The sequence below is a fragment of the Phoxinus phoxinus genome (genome assembly GCF_949152265.1).
Source record: "Phoxinus phoxinus genome assembly, chromosome: 4".
In the NCBI taxonomy this organism is placed as follows: Eukaryota; Metazoa; Chordata; class Actinopteri; order Cypriniformes; family Leuciscidae; genus Phoxinus; species Phoxinus phoxinus.
In genome coordinates this window covers 2,909,931-2,924,614 of record NC_136879.1, presented here as the reverse complement: position 1 = coordinate 2,924,614, position 14,684 = coordinate 2,909,931, and the positions used below count along the sequence as shown (strand labels likewise).

Below are 14,684 nucleotides of genomic sequence, written 5' to 3'. Positions count from 1 at the left end.
CAAAAGTAGACATCTCACAGATTCTTTTTTCATATTTATTAAGTCTGTATGACCATAAATGACGGAGTATTTTAAGTCCATTCAGCTGATATGTGAAAAAAAAATCGCACAAATCACGCCGGCGTGATTGCCGACCCCAGAGGGTTAATTGTACAGCCCTACTACTGATCATGACTAACTGACATTTTCGATTTGGTTTGTTTAGGTTCACCCGGGTCTGCGGGCCGTGACAGGTCAACTAGTGGTGAGTATAACTTTTCATTTTTAGATTTTTAAAATCCGCATGCAGGTAACTAACACCATTGATAACGAGTGACTGATGTTTCTGCTCTGCATTGCTTAGGTACAGCCAGGTCTGCGGGCCACGACAGGTCAACTAGTCGTGAGTAGCCTTTCATTGCTGAATTTTGCAGGCAGGTCACTTGGAGTATTGATAATGACTGACTGATGTTTCTGCTCTGCATTGCTTAGGTACACCCAGGTCTGCGGGCCGCGACAGGTCAACTAGTCGTGAGTTTAACTTTTCATTTTCAGATTATCAAATCAGCATGCAGGTAACTAACACCATTGATAACGAGTGACTAATGTTTCTGCTCTGCATTGCTTAGGTACACCCAGGTCTGCGGGCCGCGACATGCCAACTAGTCGTGAGTAGCCTTTCATTGCTGAATTTTGCAGGCAGGTCACTTGGAGTATTGATAATGACTGACTGATGTTTCTGCTCTGCATTGCTTAGGTTCACCCAGGTCTGCGGGCCGCGACATGCCAACTAGTCGTGAGTAGCCTTTCATTGCTGAATTTTGCAGGCAGGTCACTTGGAGTATTGATAATGACTGACTGATGTTTCTGCTCTGCATTGCTTAGGTACACCCAGGTCTGCGGCCCGCGACAGGTCAACTAGTCGTGAGTTTAACTTTTCATTTTCAGATTATGAAATCAGCATGCAGGTTACTAATTGATCATGACAAACTGATGTTTCAGTTTTGGGTTACACAGATTCGTCCAGGTCCAGGTCCAGGTCTGTGGGCCAGGACAGTTCAAGTAGTTGTAAGTATAGCCAGGCGCAGTTGGTTTGTCTTATTGAATATCAAGTCAGCATAGGTAATTAGCACTATTGACAATGGCTACATTTGGGTTGCACAGGTTCATCCAGGTCCGTGGGCTGGGACAGTTCAAGTAGTCGTGAGTATTGCCAGTTACATTTGGCTTGTCTTATTGAATATCAAATTAGCATGAAGAATACTATTGCTACTGGACTGACTAATGTTGGTGTTTGGGTTTCTCAGGTGTACCCAGGTCCCAGACTGTGGAAAGCAGGTCCATAGATGGTGAATGTCATTGGTTGTATCACTCAATGAGGCACATTGTACAAATGTTCTAAATATATTGATCGCTTCACACACTTTTTTCTTTCCTGCTTAGGTCTTTCACATGCAAAGTCCAATTATAATAGGGATGTGCCAACCACATTCCCCCTGTCAGAAGCGAGTAAGTACAATAATATTTACATGTGACACCCAGACTAATTACTTATGTATTATAACATTGCATTCTCTTTGTAACTGTTTGGTAAATCAGACTTCAGGTTTTCATCTTTTTGCTTTGGCATTTATGACATTTAGTCTAGATCCATCTCTTAATAAAATTGTTCTTTAATAAAAACTGATTTGTCAAATATAGGGTTAAAGTTTCCCTGTTAAATAAAGTGTTATGTAACTAATTTAATAGTCATTCATTTTTCTGGGATTGCTAGAGAGCACTCTTTTACTGAAAGGCTGGAATGCCTTGCTGTTACCAGAGAACCATGATTATAGTGAGTAATTATTTTTTTCTTAATTTCCCATTATTGCCAGAATTCCAGAAAATAGTGCTTACAAAACTGGTGACTCTCACTGATGAGGTCAAAAAACTCCAGAGGAGCGTACCTAACTCAAGGATTCAGATTAGAAAGATTGACACCTTGGAAGAGTTCGAGAGGGAGGAGGCTTCTCTTCTGGATAAAAACAAATTTGAAACATTGGTAAGAAGTTTTCAACCTCTAATGCCAAACGTTCTAACTGGAAAACAGGTCTAATCATTTCCACTTTTCACTTCAGTACACATCTGCAGCGGTAGGTCATGTCTTAGGTAACTTAAGTATTGCTTATTATAATAAAATTCTTATTTCTGATCAAATTGTAGTGTATTTTAATTAAAATGTTGGAATGTTAAAATATCAGAAATGGCAACATCCGAAAAGCAGGAGTTTTTGTTGTGCCAAGCTGCAATTCAGTCAGGGTGATATGGTTCCGAAAGATTAGGCGTGTTAATTTTGTTATAAGGAGACACACCCTGCAGTCTCATTTTATGCCAGAAGATATATGCAACACAGTAATACAGCAGATATCTTATGTATTGATACATTTCAATATCGATCCAGCAAATTATATCTGCATTTTGTATTTTACCTGCTGTTACAATGTGATATTTATGTGGAAAATATGTGATATTTGCGTTAAACAAATCTTTCAATTATTTCAAGACTATACACTCAGTTATATGTATATAATTGTCAAAATTGACACTGTTTTTCAGGGCAGCAAACAACTGGACCCCACTGGTTGAACTTAGTTTTTTCTATCCGTACAATGTTCTGTCACAGTGTCTGGTTCATGTTCCCTGGTGTCCACTAGAGGTCCTTTTCCCCCACGGTGTCTGTCACATTACGAACTACATTCCCCACAATCCTTGTCTGCTCTCATCACTGTTCATTGCACCCAGCTGTTCCCCATCATGATTGTTAGTTTCTGTGTGTTTAAATACCCTGCCTGTTTGGTGTCTTTCACTGAGTCCTTGTTATATGTCGTCACACGTCGTTGTCCTGGATCTACACCGTTCTTGTTTGTCTTTTGTATTGCCTTATTGGATTTTTGACATGTTCTCAGCTTTTTACCCTTAATATATTTGCATGTGTTTTTTAATTATAGGTTTGTCAGCTGGCAAGAGTGGGGGGGAAAGACGTAAAGGACTGCACCCACAAAGTGCTGGACAGGTATATATTTACACATTAACTTGGACACAGATCCCCAATTTGTTTTCATTTGATGGTTCATTTGGTTTAGTTGAGCAGGACCGTGTGCTAGGGCTTGGCAATATGGATAAAAACAATTATATCTTGGTGTTTTTTGGTTAAATGGTGCTAAAAAATAAACTGTATATCGTATTTTTTTATGAAAATGGCTAAGTTTGTAAGTCAAAGCCACCTGTGAGATGTCATATGCACTTTTATTTAAACGGACTGTCATTAAAATAAAATCCCTGTTTTATTCCCTACGTTGAATAAAAAAAGCCCTATTTCTCAACAATAACAGGATTAAGAGAGGGAGAAGGAGAGACAGACAGGGGCTCATGGACAAGAGAGAGCATGAGAGGAAATTCCACCAGATTTCACTCTTTTCGGACAGATGTCTGTTACCTTTCTTTTAAGTGAATTTAAACTGGTCGATTTTATTTAAATTGCTCAGCAGGGTAAATCCAGACAGCTAGCTAGACTATCTGTCCAAGCTTAAGTTTTCTGTTGCACGACTAAAACAACTTTTGAACGTGCACGTTCCACCAAAAGAAATGTCTTCCTGAGGCTATTTTGCTGCAGCACCGTTGCTTTGCCTAGTGCTTAGCGCCGCCCAAGACGATTGTGATTGGTTTAGAGAAGTGCCAATAAAAAAATTTATATATTGCACCTGTCAATACAGAACAAGATAGTCTGTAGCCTATTTTCCCGTCAATACTTCCAAAGTTGTCTTCAAATCAGTATATGTTTAACATGAAGTGTACTACTGCAGTAAATCAATTGTTAACATGCTCGTGTACAGAAAAGGCTATCAGCAGCAGCATGATATTCAAACACGTTCTGGTGTGCAAAGACATGCTGTAGAAAGCGCAATGCAGCCGCCACGCAACAGAAACGGCAGGCTCATGCGACGCAGCCAATGTGTAGCCAGCCTAAGGCTGACGCTGGCTAATTTATGAAGCCCTATGTCCTTCTTAGCCAAGCAAGAGGTCTAATGTATGTAGAGATCTGTATGGTTATATTGTGTAGTGTCATTTTCAGGCGATTTGATGAAGTAAAAATAGTGTGGCTGTGTATAATGCCATTGCTCTATCAAAATCTCTGTTTGGTTTTTCATTTAATTTGAAGACAATTCAATGTGTGTGTGGGGGGGAATAATTGCATATTATTTTTGTCTTGGATTGGATTAGGCTCTTCACCAATCAACTCATGACCAGATGTAATATGAAGGGGAAGGGCAAAAAAGACAAAATGGGAATTGAAGACAAGAAATTGTTTTCAGCCGTAAAAGGTAAGCTTCATATTATGGTAATTTAAAAAAGTGTGTGTGTGGAATGCTTAATATCAGGCTTGATGTAATTTTACTTGATTTGTGATTTAATAACTTTCATTTAATTGATTCGGTTACTCAAATTTTCATATATGTATACTATGTCTCTATCTCTGCTGCAAGCTAAACCACAACAGTGGCGTATTTATTTATTTTACATGTGGATTTTTTTTAATTTTTTTTATTGTAGATGCTGTCATGAAATGGGACCCAGCTGCAACAGAGGCCCAAATAAAGTCTGCTGCATCTGACCATTTAAAACATGCCCCTGGGAGAGTTGGGGGTGGTGGCTATAAATAGATATACTGGGGACCTTAAAGCAGCCACATTTTGTTAACCGTTTACCGTTTTTATAACATTTTATAGCACTTTTATTTATAACTTTACTGTTTTGGCTTTTGTTTTATTGTGTTAATTTATACTTCCTGTTCTCGTTCTAAGTTTTATTGTGTTAATTTATACTTCCTGTTCTCGTTCTAAGTTTTATTGTGTTAATTTATACTACTGTTCTAGTTTTAAGTTTTGTCAAGTAGCCTATTAGTAATAAAAATATATTTTGAGATTTAAATAGTTGATTTCTTGGAGTGGTCAGTTTGGTTTACTGGAAAATGATAAGCAGTTTATTACAATTATATTGATAAGATACAAAAATGCAAGACTAGTTACACAGTTATTCAATTGAATATTCACTATTCTCAATAATCTTTCAAATCTAATTTAGGTATATGGTCTGTCTGCAGTTTCATGACGCGACAACCATTAACGATGAGTAACTGGGTTTTTCTCAGTGAGAACTAACTCACTGCCACTGTTTGAAGTAAAACATTTTTAATGTTTGATTCTTGCAAATATGCATAGATGGGATTTCCATGTTAGTATGGGTCTTTAACAATCGTCTTTGACATTTCTACAGAAAACGCATCTAATACAACTTTTATTCTGGCTGCCTTTAGCTGTCTAACTTACGTCTGTAGCACGTCTTTAATTGACGTCTAAATAATGTCCTACAAAGACGTATAAAAAAACTTAATTCTGGCTCCTGTGAGGACATCTTCTGGATGTCTAACAATTACGTCTGTAGCACGTCTTTAATTTACGCCTATGCAATGTCCAGAAAAGACGTATAAAAAAACTTTCATTCTGGCTCCTGTGAGGACGTCTTCTGGATGTCTAACAATTACGTCTGTAGCACGTCTTTAATTTACGTCTATGCAATGTCCAGAAAAGACGTATAAAAAACTTTCATTCTGGCTCCTGTGAAGACGTCTCCTGGATGTCTAACAATTACGTCTGTAGCACGTCTTTAATTTACGTCTATGCAGTGTCTAGAAAAGACGTATAAAAACTTTCATTCTGGCTCCTGTGAAGACGTCTCCTGGATGTCTAACAATTACGTCTGTAGCACGTCTTTAATTTACGTCTATGCAATGTCCAGAAAAGACGTATAAAAAACTTTCATTCTGGCTCCTGTGAGGACGTCTTCTGGATGTCTAACAATTACGTCTGTAGCACGTCTTTAATTTACGTCTATGCAATGTCCAGAAAAGACGTATAAAAAACTTTCATTCTGGCTCCTGTGAGGACGTCTTCTGGATGTCTAACAATTACGTCTGTAGCACGTCTTTAATTTACGTCTATGCAATGTCCAGAAAAGACGTATAAAAAACTTTCATTCTGGCTCCTGTGAAGACGTCTTCTGGATGTCTAACAATTACGTCTGTAGCACGTCTTTAATTTACGTCTATGCAATGTCCAGAAAAGACGTATAAAAAACTTTCATTCTGGCTCCTGTGAGGACGTCTTCTGGATGTCTAACAATTACGTCTGTAGCACGTCTTTAATTTACGTCTATACAATGTCCAGAAAAGACGTATAAAAAACTTTCATTCTGGCTCCTGTGAGGACGTCTTCTGGATGTCTAACAATTACGTCTTATAGACGTGTTCTAGACTACTTTTTGCTCGCTGGGTTATTAAGGGATTGAAATTAACTGTTGCCACATCATCTTCCAGAACAGTGAGGACACCAGCTTTGAGTCCCTTGGTGCAGGTTTCATCAGCATTATTGTCCCACAGAAACACAAAAGAGGGGAGTCAGAAGTAATATATTAGAATATGCAGCTCTACATAGACAGCTTTATCTTTAAAAAAAAACATATACCTTCATGCATGTAGCCTTTAAGTCATTAAAAGTGTAACACTAAGGTCACCCGCTCCACTCAGTGTAATCTGTATGGCTGTATTTTATTTAAAGTGGAAAACATTAGATTTAAAAAGAAAAGATTTAAAGTGAAAGATTTTCCGACCAATTGAAACGCAAGAATGACTGTAATAAGATCAGAATCAATGTAAACAGCGATTGGTAATAGTAATTTCTGGTCGCTTCGCTGCCTGTCTCTTTGTGAGAGACTGGAGAAATCAAAACAAATGAGCGGCACACACAAAAAACTCACAGAAGAGTTAAAAATTCAAAATGTTGTTTTTTTCTTTTATTTATAATATATGATATAGACCGACAGTTACCGGTAAGTAACCCGACTAATGCCTGGCTCACATTACAGGAGTTTTAAAATCCTAACCGATTGTGAAATCTGGTTGCAGCACACACTTAAGGAGAATCTTTGCAGATTGTCTTCCCTCAAATCTTAAACATACTCACACTAAAAGATTTGAAAATTGCGGCACATCACACACTACAAAATGTTATTAAGATTAGCGTGCCAGAGGAAGCGCCTCACGTGATCTCATGCAGCAGATCTGAAGCGGAAAAGCAGATCATTTGAAACAAATATCAGTCCTTCAGATCAAGCCATATTTGTGAATAGGTTGCTGTGACCAAGGAAAGCGAAATCTTTAAAAAAAATCGTCCTTTTAACTAGAGATGCACCGATTACAATTTTCTAGGCCGATTCTGATTTCCGATTTTTCATTGCGTTTGACTGCCGATACTGATTTTAGCCGATTCAGATTTAAAAAAAAATCTAACCACTTTACAGCATTACATAATGATATGATAATGGTATATAGCAAATTAAACTTCTGTATGAAAACAGGGAAAACAGGTAATGGCAATAAAATACTATAAAAATAACAAATTAAAATAAATATAGTCTTGCAGTATAAAGATTAGGAATGCAATATAGAGTTCATGTACTCCTACTCGTACTCGTAAAAATGCTCCGATACCAACAACCGATACCAGGCAGTGTTTGTACACTTGTGTCCAGACAAAGAAATACTGACAACATATAATGGGGATAAAAAAGAAGGCCATCTATGAAGTAAATGTATCTTATAAGTGGATTATTAAACTAAATGTAGTAACACATAGCTGTGGTGCGCTGATAAGAGAAAAACACTGAGCACGCAATGACACAGACGCGTGAGCTGGTCGAGCGCATCCCTTCTTCACATGACTTTAGGAACGTGTTGCATTTATTAAAAAGACCCCTTTAAACAATTCTTTAAAAAAATCGAAATTTGAACATTTATTGTACTTTTTGAAATATTAAACAGACCTGCAAACTCAGTGGTGAAAAAGGCAGTGCTTTGCTTCAAGTAAAAAAAAAACTTTTTCACAAAAATTATGCATTATCTTTCATGTCAGATTCTTACATTTGATCAAATTCAGTTTGAATAAAAAGGGCTGTTATCAATCAAATTAATTAATTTACACTGCAAAATTACTAGGGCTGACTTCTAATAGTCGAGGATTCGACGATTCGATTCGGAGAGGTCTGATTCGACTATGAACCTCATAGTCGAATACATGGGCGTCAGTTTGGTTTGAAATGTGCTGGGGACAGAGACGCATTCGCATTTTCAGAAGGGCTGGGTACAATTTTATTTATTTTTTCGCTTTCGCGCAGGTCATGTTTTGAAAGACGATGTCCTGTAGCTTACTAATGTAAATAAATAAAAATGTATTCAAAAATCTGCTTCACATTTTCAGCAGGGCTGCGGAGCGGCTGTGGGTTGACTCCACACGGTTCTCATGTGCGTTAAAAAGCTTTACGTGGTTTAATGTACCTGGGTCAAAATCACCATAAAGTGCCTTTGAGACCTCACAATTTCCTAAATAAAAATCTGAGATTTTCCATTTAACTTAATATGTGTTGTATTAAGGAGACCTTAGGCTGTTAGAAATGCATATTGGTCAAGCTCCATCACTTTTTTATAAATTAACTGCAAGCTGACAATATACGGGCAAACCATAACATAGGTCCACCCTGTCATGGACAAATTCAAAATAGAATAAATACATTTTCATTGCTTAGGGATTATAAAATGTAGATCTACAGAAAGATAATGTGTCCCTTTCCCAGCAAAACATTTTAGTTAATGGTAAAAGTTTTTTGATAATAATGAAATTACTGCCTAAATATGTATTGGTGACAGGGTGGACACAGGCTTGGTGACAGGGTGGACAATGACAGGGTGGACATTTTTGGCTAAAGTTAGCATTTAATTAGCACATGGTGTACATGCAGTTAGCAAAGTCATTCACTGTTGAAGCTGACTGTGCACTGCTTAAAATATATATTTTGAATTTCTGAAAAGTTTTTATATTAATTAATATTTCACAATGACAGGGTGGACATGTTAAGCTTGACAACACGCAACTACAAACACAATATGATGAAAATTAGGAAATATAAGTGTAGATACTTATTGTGTGTGCAGCAGATGTTTTAACCTCCACTGAAGAAAGACCAAATGGGGGAGGGGGTGTCACTGAGAACATCAGTTGGTTTCTTAAAGGGGCGTTAACCCCATAATGACAGGGTGGACGCCAATTTCAGGGACACATGCAAAATGCTTAATATTATTATGAAAATAAAATAGAAATAATCAAAATGACTTGTTTTATTAAATAACTTGTTGAGGACAATAAGTACATTCAAAAAGTGTTTTAATTTTATGTCATTTAACCACTTTTTATACTCACTGAAGTTAGCTGAGCAGCATGTGGGACATTACAAAATCACATATATCCAATCAAAGAAAATGGTATAAAATCAGAAAAACACATTTCAAGAGACTTATCATTGTACTTGTATGTGTGTAAATGTTTGGCCACTTATAATAATACCTCAGAATTTCATTATTTTGCATTATGTTCATGATGACTGAATGATTCTGATGAGGACACCAAAGGCACTTTATAGTGATATTGACTCACCTAAACAACGATTACCAAATTTCCCTCTCATATTGCTCCTCATAACCACTGAAAATGGTAAAAAAAATCGAACCCGGAGTCCAATTATTATGGACGTTATCTGATATTAAGCGTTTCTGCTTCACATTTTCAGCAGGGCTGCGGAGCGGCTGTGGGTTGACTCCACACGGTTCTCATGTGCGTTAAAAAGCTTTACGTGGTTTAATGTAGCCTACCTAAACAACGATCACCAAATTTCTCTCTCATATTGCTCCTTATGTTTATGAAATGTTATGATATATGTGTGATATGTGTTTTTTAGCTCTTTTGTTTGAAATGGAAAAAATCTAGCTGCTATCTAAAAAAAAAAAAAAAAAAAAAAAAAAAGGTTCGACTATCAGTCGACTATGGCAAAATCTAACGAATCAGATTCGACTATGAAAATCCTTAGTCGAAAACAGCCCTAAAAATTACAGAGATTGAGGTTTAATAAACAAATAATACAAAAAAATCAATGATGCATTTAAACAATAAACCAATAGGTGGCGGGCCGGCGGCAAGTGACCGTCTTAATAAATGAATCATTGAGTCATTCATTAAAACGATTCGTTCAAAATGCTGAAAACATTCAATAACAAAACAGCGCTTCGTGTTGCTTTTCTTTTGTATCTATTATCATCGGTGAAATAGAACAAAACCAGTAAATATTGCGTCTAAATTGTAAGTGACTAACTTGCATATTAAGCTAGACTACTTGTTTATTAAACTATAAATTCAATGTAACATTTGCAATCGTGATATTATAGAACAGCTCCCTTAGTCGTGTTATGTTACTTAACTATATCCAGTGTTGTGCCCGTTCATACTTAAAAAGAACTAGCTCAAAGTTCAGTTCACACAGATTATAATGAATTAGTTCATAGTTCTTTTTTTTTTTTTTAAATGAACTACGTTCACATAGGCTATCTAAAAATGAACTAATTCACGTTCATTTTTTTAAATTCTTTTAACAAAGATGTAGGCTATTATTAATAATAATGTTATTTCAACACAGTATCTCGTTATTTCGAAATAATATGTGTGCGTGCATCTGTAAATCCGGTGACGCGTGTATTGATTTTTATTAATAAACAAGTGTTTTCTCTAAAACTGTCGACTCGGCTGCAAAGATGAAGTTGACGATCGCCATCTCCGTGTGAACGCGCTTATAGAGAAATGCACATAAATAAGCCTAATAATGGATTATCAGAGAGTAGCCATTTTCTTTTTTCGTTTTGAATTATTTCGTTTAAAGACATTTCAAGCTTTGTGTATTTGATGTATTTGTCATGTCTGTGTGAGGCATACACTGAGTTTCGTTAAGTTAGGATGTGCTCTAGTAGTTCACGTGCAATGTAAGTGAGCGCGCGGGCGCCTCCGTTATATTTGTTTCTTCGGCCTATTCATTAAATACAGGCAATTGGTTGATGAAAAATTGATTAAAATTAAGATACAATTTATACAAAATGAAATTCACTTTAAAGAAAGGCTTTCTATAACAACTTCAACTTCAACGGTCAAAATCATGTCTGACCCGCTCCATGTCTCATATTGCGCATCCTATCTCGGTCGTGCTGTTCACTTTTCATAAATCAACATAAATGAAAAAAAAAAAAAAAGCATTATAATATTGTCACGGGGTGACAAAAACCAGGACGGGACTAAGATCCTGGTGAATGCAGTTATGTAGGATTTTCCAGTGAACATCCGCTCCTATGCACTGCGAATCTGTTGCCATGGCAGTGAGGCAAATTGCCTGAGTGACAGCAGGTGTGGGGCAATTACAGGGATCGCTGTGAGAGGAACACATATTCAGATGGGGCTTTAAAAACAGAGAGAAAACAGACTGTGGGGTGGTTCTCCTCCCGTGTGATACTGTGTTTGTCAGCGGGTTGTTCTTTTTATTGAGGCTGGGCTGTGGAGTGGTGAAGATTGAAGCCGAGGAAGAGAAAGGAAGGAGTGAAGGATTTGTCAGCGAAGACCTAAAGAATATTGTCAGCAGTGGGAAGGACGCAAGTGATGAGTATTGGATCCGTTGTTTATATGCACTAACAATGAAGTGGTGTTGAGAGTTTGGAAAGTGTGTGGCACGAGTGAACTATTACACCGAGTGAATTGTTGATCTGACTCCAACTTCTGTCCTCTCCTTGTCGAATGTGAGGATCGCTGCACCGTTCTTCTGCTTTTCCGGGAGCGAAGTCAAATCCTGACCAAAGGCGAGAATCGATCTGGTGGAAGAAAGACCGGTGGTTGAGTGCTGGCCCGAATGCACGGTGTGCGAGTGGAATTGCAGTGCCTGAAGTGACGATTCACACGGTTTGTGCTGTGAAGTGAAATTGTTGTGTGGAGAAGTAATAGAAGTCTGCCGTGCACTCTCCTCCTGCAGTCTTCCACCCGCTGTCTCTAAAGAAGGGTTTTTGACAAAACCAGCGCCCAACTTCCTGCTTTAAGAAAACCCGGCTCCGTTAATGCTGAGTGCTTCATATATCGTTGAACTGTTAGAACCGTGCTGTGTTTGTTCCAGTGCCCAGCGAAGCGGAGCGTTGCGCTCCAAGTGTCCTCCCCGCCTGGTGGTCTCCACACGCCTCTTTGAAGCCTCTGTCCTGTCCAGAAAAAGAGAAGGTAATTCAGCTGAATGTTCCATAAACTGTTGAATAGTTAAAGTCTTGCTGTATTATTCCCGCGCCCAGCCAAGTGGAGCGTTGCGCTCCAAGTGTCCTCCCCGCCTGGTGGTCTCAATACGCCTCCTTGAAGCCTTTGCCCTGTTCAGAAGAGAAGGTATTTTAGTTGAAAGTTACATATACTGTTGAACAGCCAAACCTTACTGTATCGTTCCAGTGCACAGCCAAAGTGGAGCGTTCCGCTCCAAGTGTCCTCCCCGTCTGGTGGTCTCCACACGTCCTCCATTTGAAGTATCGGCCCTAATCGGAAAGAGAGAAGGTATCTCAGCTGAATGTTTCATACTGTTGAACAGTTAAACCTTGCTGTATCGTTCCAGTGACTCGCTTGCCCCCACATCTGAGTACCTACTTCCGGAGTAACACCAGTGACTCGCTTCGCCCCCGCATCTGCATACCTACCTGGTTTCAGTCTGAATGGGGTTCGTATGACCACGACCCCCTCTTGAGTCCCGTAGAGGAGTACTTACCCAGTGACCTACCTGGACGGCGCGAGGATTCCCTCTGATTCCCCTTCAACGAGCCTCCGGCCCGCCACGATCGTTCCTCCCCTCCTGTCCCAGGAGGTCCAGAGACTAGTGAACTGCCCTGGCGGCAAGAAGAAGATTTTAATTAGGACTTATCCAATTTACCATTTTTAACATAATAAAGAAACTGTTATTATTTTTATTCTCTTGTCTGTCTGGTCCTTGACACGTTCCTCGAGGTGGTTCCCGGTTTTCAGGGGTGGGTGCAGTCTGGCTTGGCCCGCCCCAACCTGTGACAATATTTTAACAAATATGAAACGCGCTTTTTTAATGGCTACAACAGTATAGTAGGCCTACATAGCCTAGGCTACTCTCTATTTGTACAAATTTCTGCACATTAATTTAATTCTGAATTTTGCACTCACACGTTGAAAGGCATTTGTTCAAATCAAGTTCACGGATAATTGTGCGTGCATTTATAAGCCTAATCATTGTGATACTAAAATCCTAACAAATAGGCTACTATATACAAAAAATCAGATGAGCCAATAATATGAACGGTTAAGCATTTTCCTCCCATTGAAAACCATTAGGCTATACGAACGCTTAATGTGACTTAATGCAGACTAGAATGTCCCCTTATTATGTCGAAATAACGAGATATCGATACTAGGCTACTGTGTCCACCGTGGTCTCCTTTTTGATCAGCGGAAACGATTTTTGCTTGTTTGGGATCTGACTGTTCAAATGAGCGTGAACGTGAACTGCGCGTGCTGCTCATTCCTGCCAGAGTGAGCGGCGCTCTCGTTCACGTTCATTGTATGAAAAGTGATTCGTTCAGTTCAGTGTTCGGCGAAAATATGATATAGCAATTTATGACTGTGCTGAGAGTTTATGGCGGGAGGGACAGATGTGGGCGTGTCATTCAGAACACAAGACAAAATAAGAGTGTTCTTGCAAAACAGAACATGACAAAATAATCGTTTTTACTCGATTATACTATTTTGGTGATCGTTGGGAGCCAAAATCGAAATTAAATTAATTGCACAGCCCTAATTCTAATATAACAACATAATATGATATAAATATAATAAGACAAAAACTAATTTGATTTGGGGACATACCTATAACTGCACTGACACATCACGCAGTGAAAGCAAGCATGAGAGACAAATGCTATGTCAGCTCGCACTCACAGTGCCTCATACGTAGTTTAAACAATGATTACAATATCATCATAGTTCATAGACAATCCTAAACACAAAGAATGAACTTACAATTGAGCTGACATTTACTCGTTTTCTTCTCCTCTCGCGTGCAGGAGACAGACGTAGGCTAATACGCTGCCGTAAATTACGCGAATTGTCACGTGAACAAGCAAATCCACAAAGATAGAATAATAAAAAATAATACGTACGCTAATTAGCTAATTAGTTTTCATTTGGAAAGCATTTAGATACGTCTAAGTCAAAGTGTCATCTAAAATTTAAGACCTTTCAGAAGTAAAAATAAGACTTTTCATAAGTAAACCGCTGGTATAGAGAATAATGTGTTCGAATTTTAAAGACGTGGCGCTGCACGACGCATAGATTTATCTGTTAAAACAACAACTGTTTGTTTGTTTTGTTGTGAACTTGAATGTCATCTTCTGTGAAGACTGCAGTTACAAAAGAGAAACTAGATGGCAGGTTATTTTGCTTAAGTTTCCAATTCAGATATAAGTTATTGTTACATTATGTTCTTAAATAAATGTTTTAAATTTGACAATGTAGTGTGGTACATTGCAAACAAAGGTCAGATATTATGCATAGAAGTCTGGTCTAAATAACAACATTATTCATTCATTCATCAATAACATTGACATACCCTTATAAATTAAAGGCATATTATTGTATTTTCATTCATACATTTTTATGTATATGTTAACCAATGTTATATATCAGAGGTAAGATAATTTTGAT

General features: G+C 38.1%; 2 long non-coding RNA genes across 2 annotated transcripts in view; both read left to right on the top strand.

Moving 5' to 3' along the window:
- LOC306996665 overlaps positions 1-11,814 on the top strand; it is a 37,619-nt gene extending 25,805 nt beyond the window's left edge. The window contains exon 3 of the long non-coding RNA XR_013797142.1: positions 11,488-11,814. This is a non-coding gene — a long non-coding RNA (uncharacterized lncRNA). The remainder of the gene's footprint in view (positions 1-11,487) is intronic.
- On the top strand, positions 1,042-3,000 carry LOC306997162. Its single transcript, XR_013797285.1, has 5 exons — positions 1,042-1,182; positions 1,287-1,328; positions 1,423-1,488; positions 1,854-2,020; positions 2,967-3,000. It is a non-coding gene; the product is annotated as an uncharacterized lncRNA (long non-coding RNA).
- Positions 11,815-14,684: the final 2,870 nt, after the last annotated feature.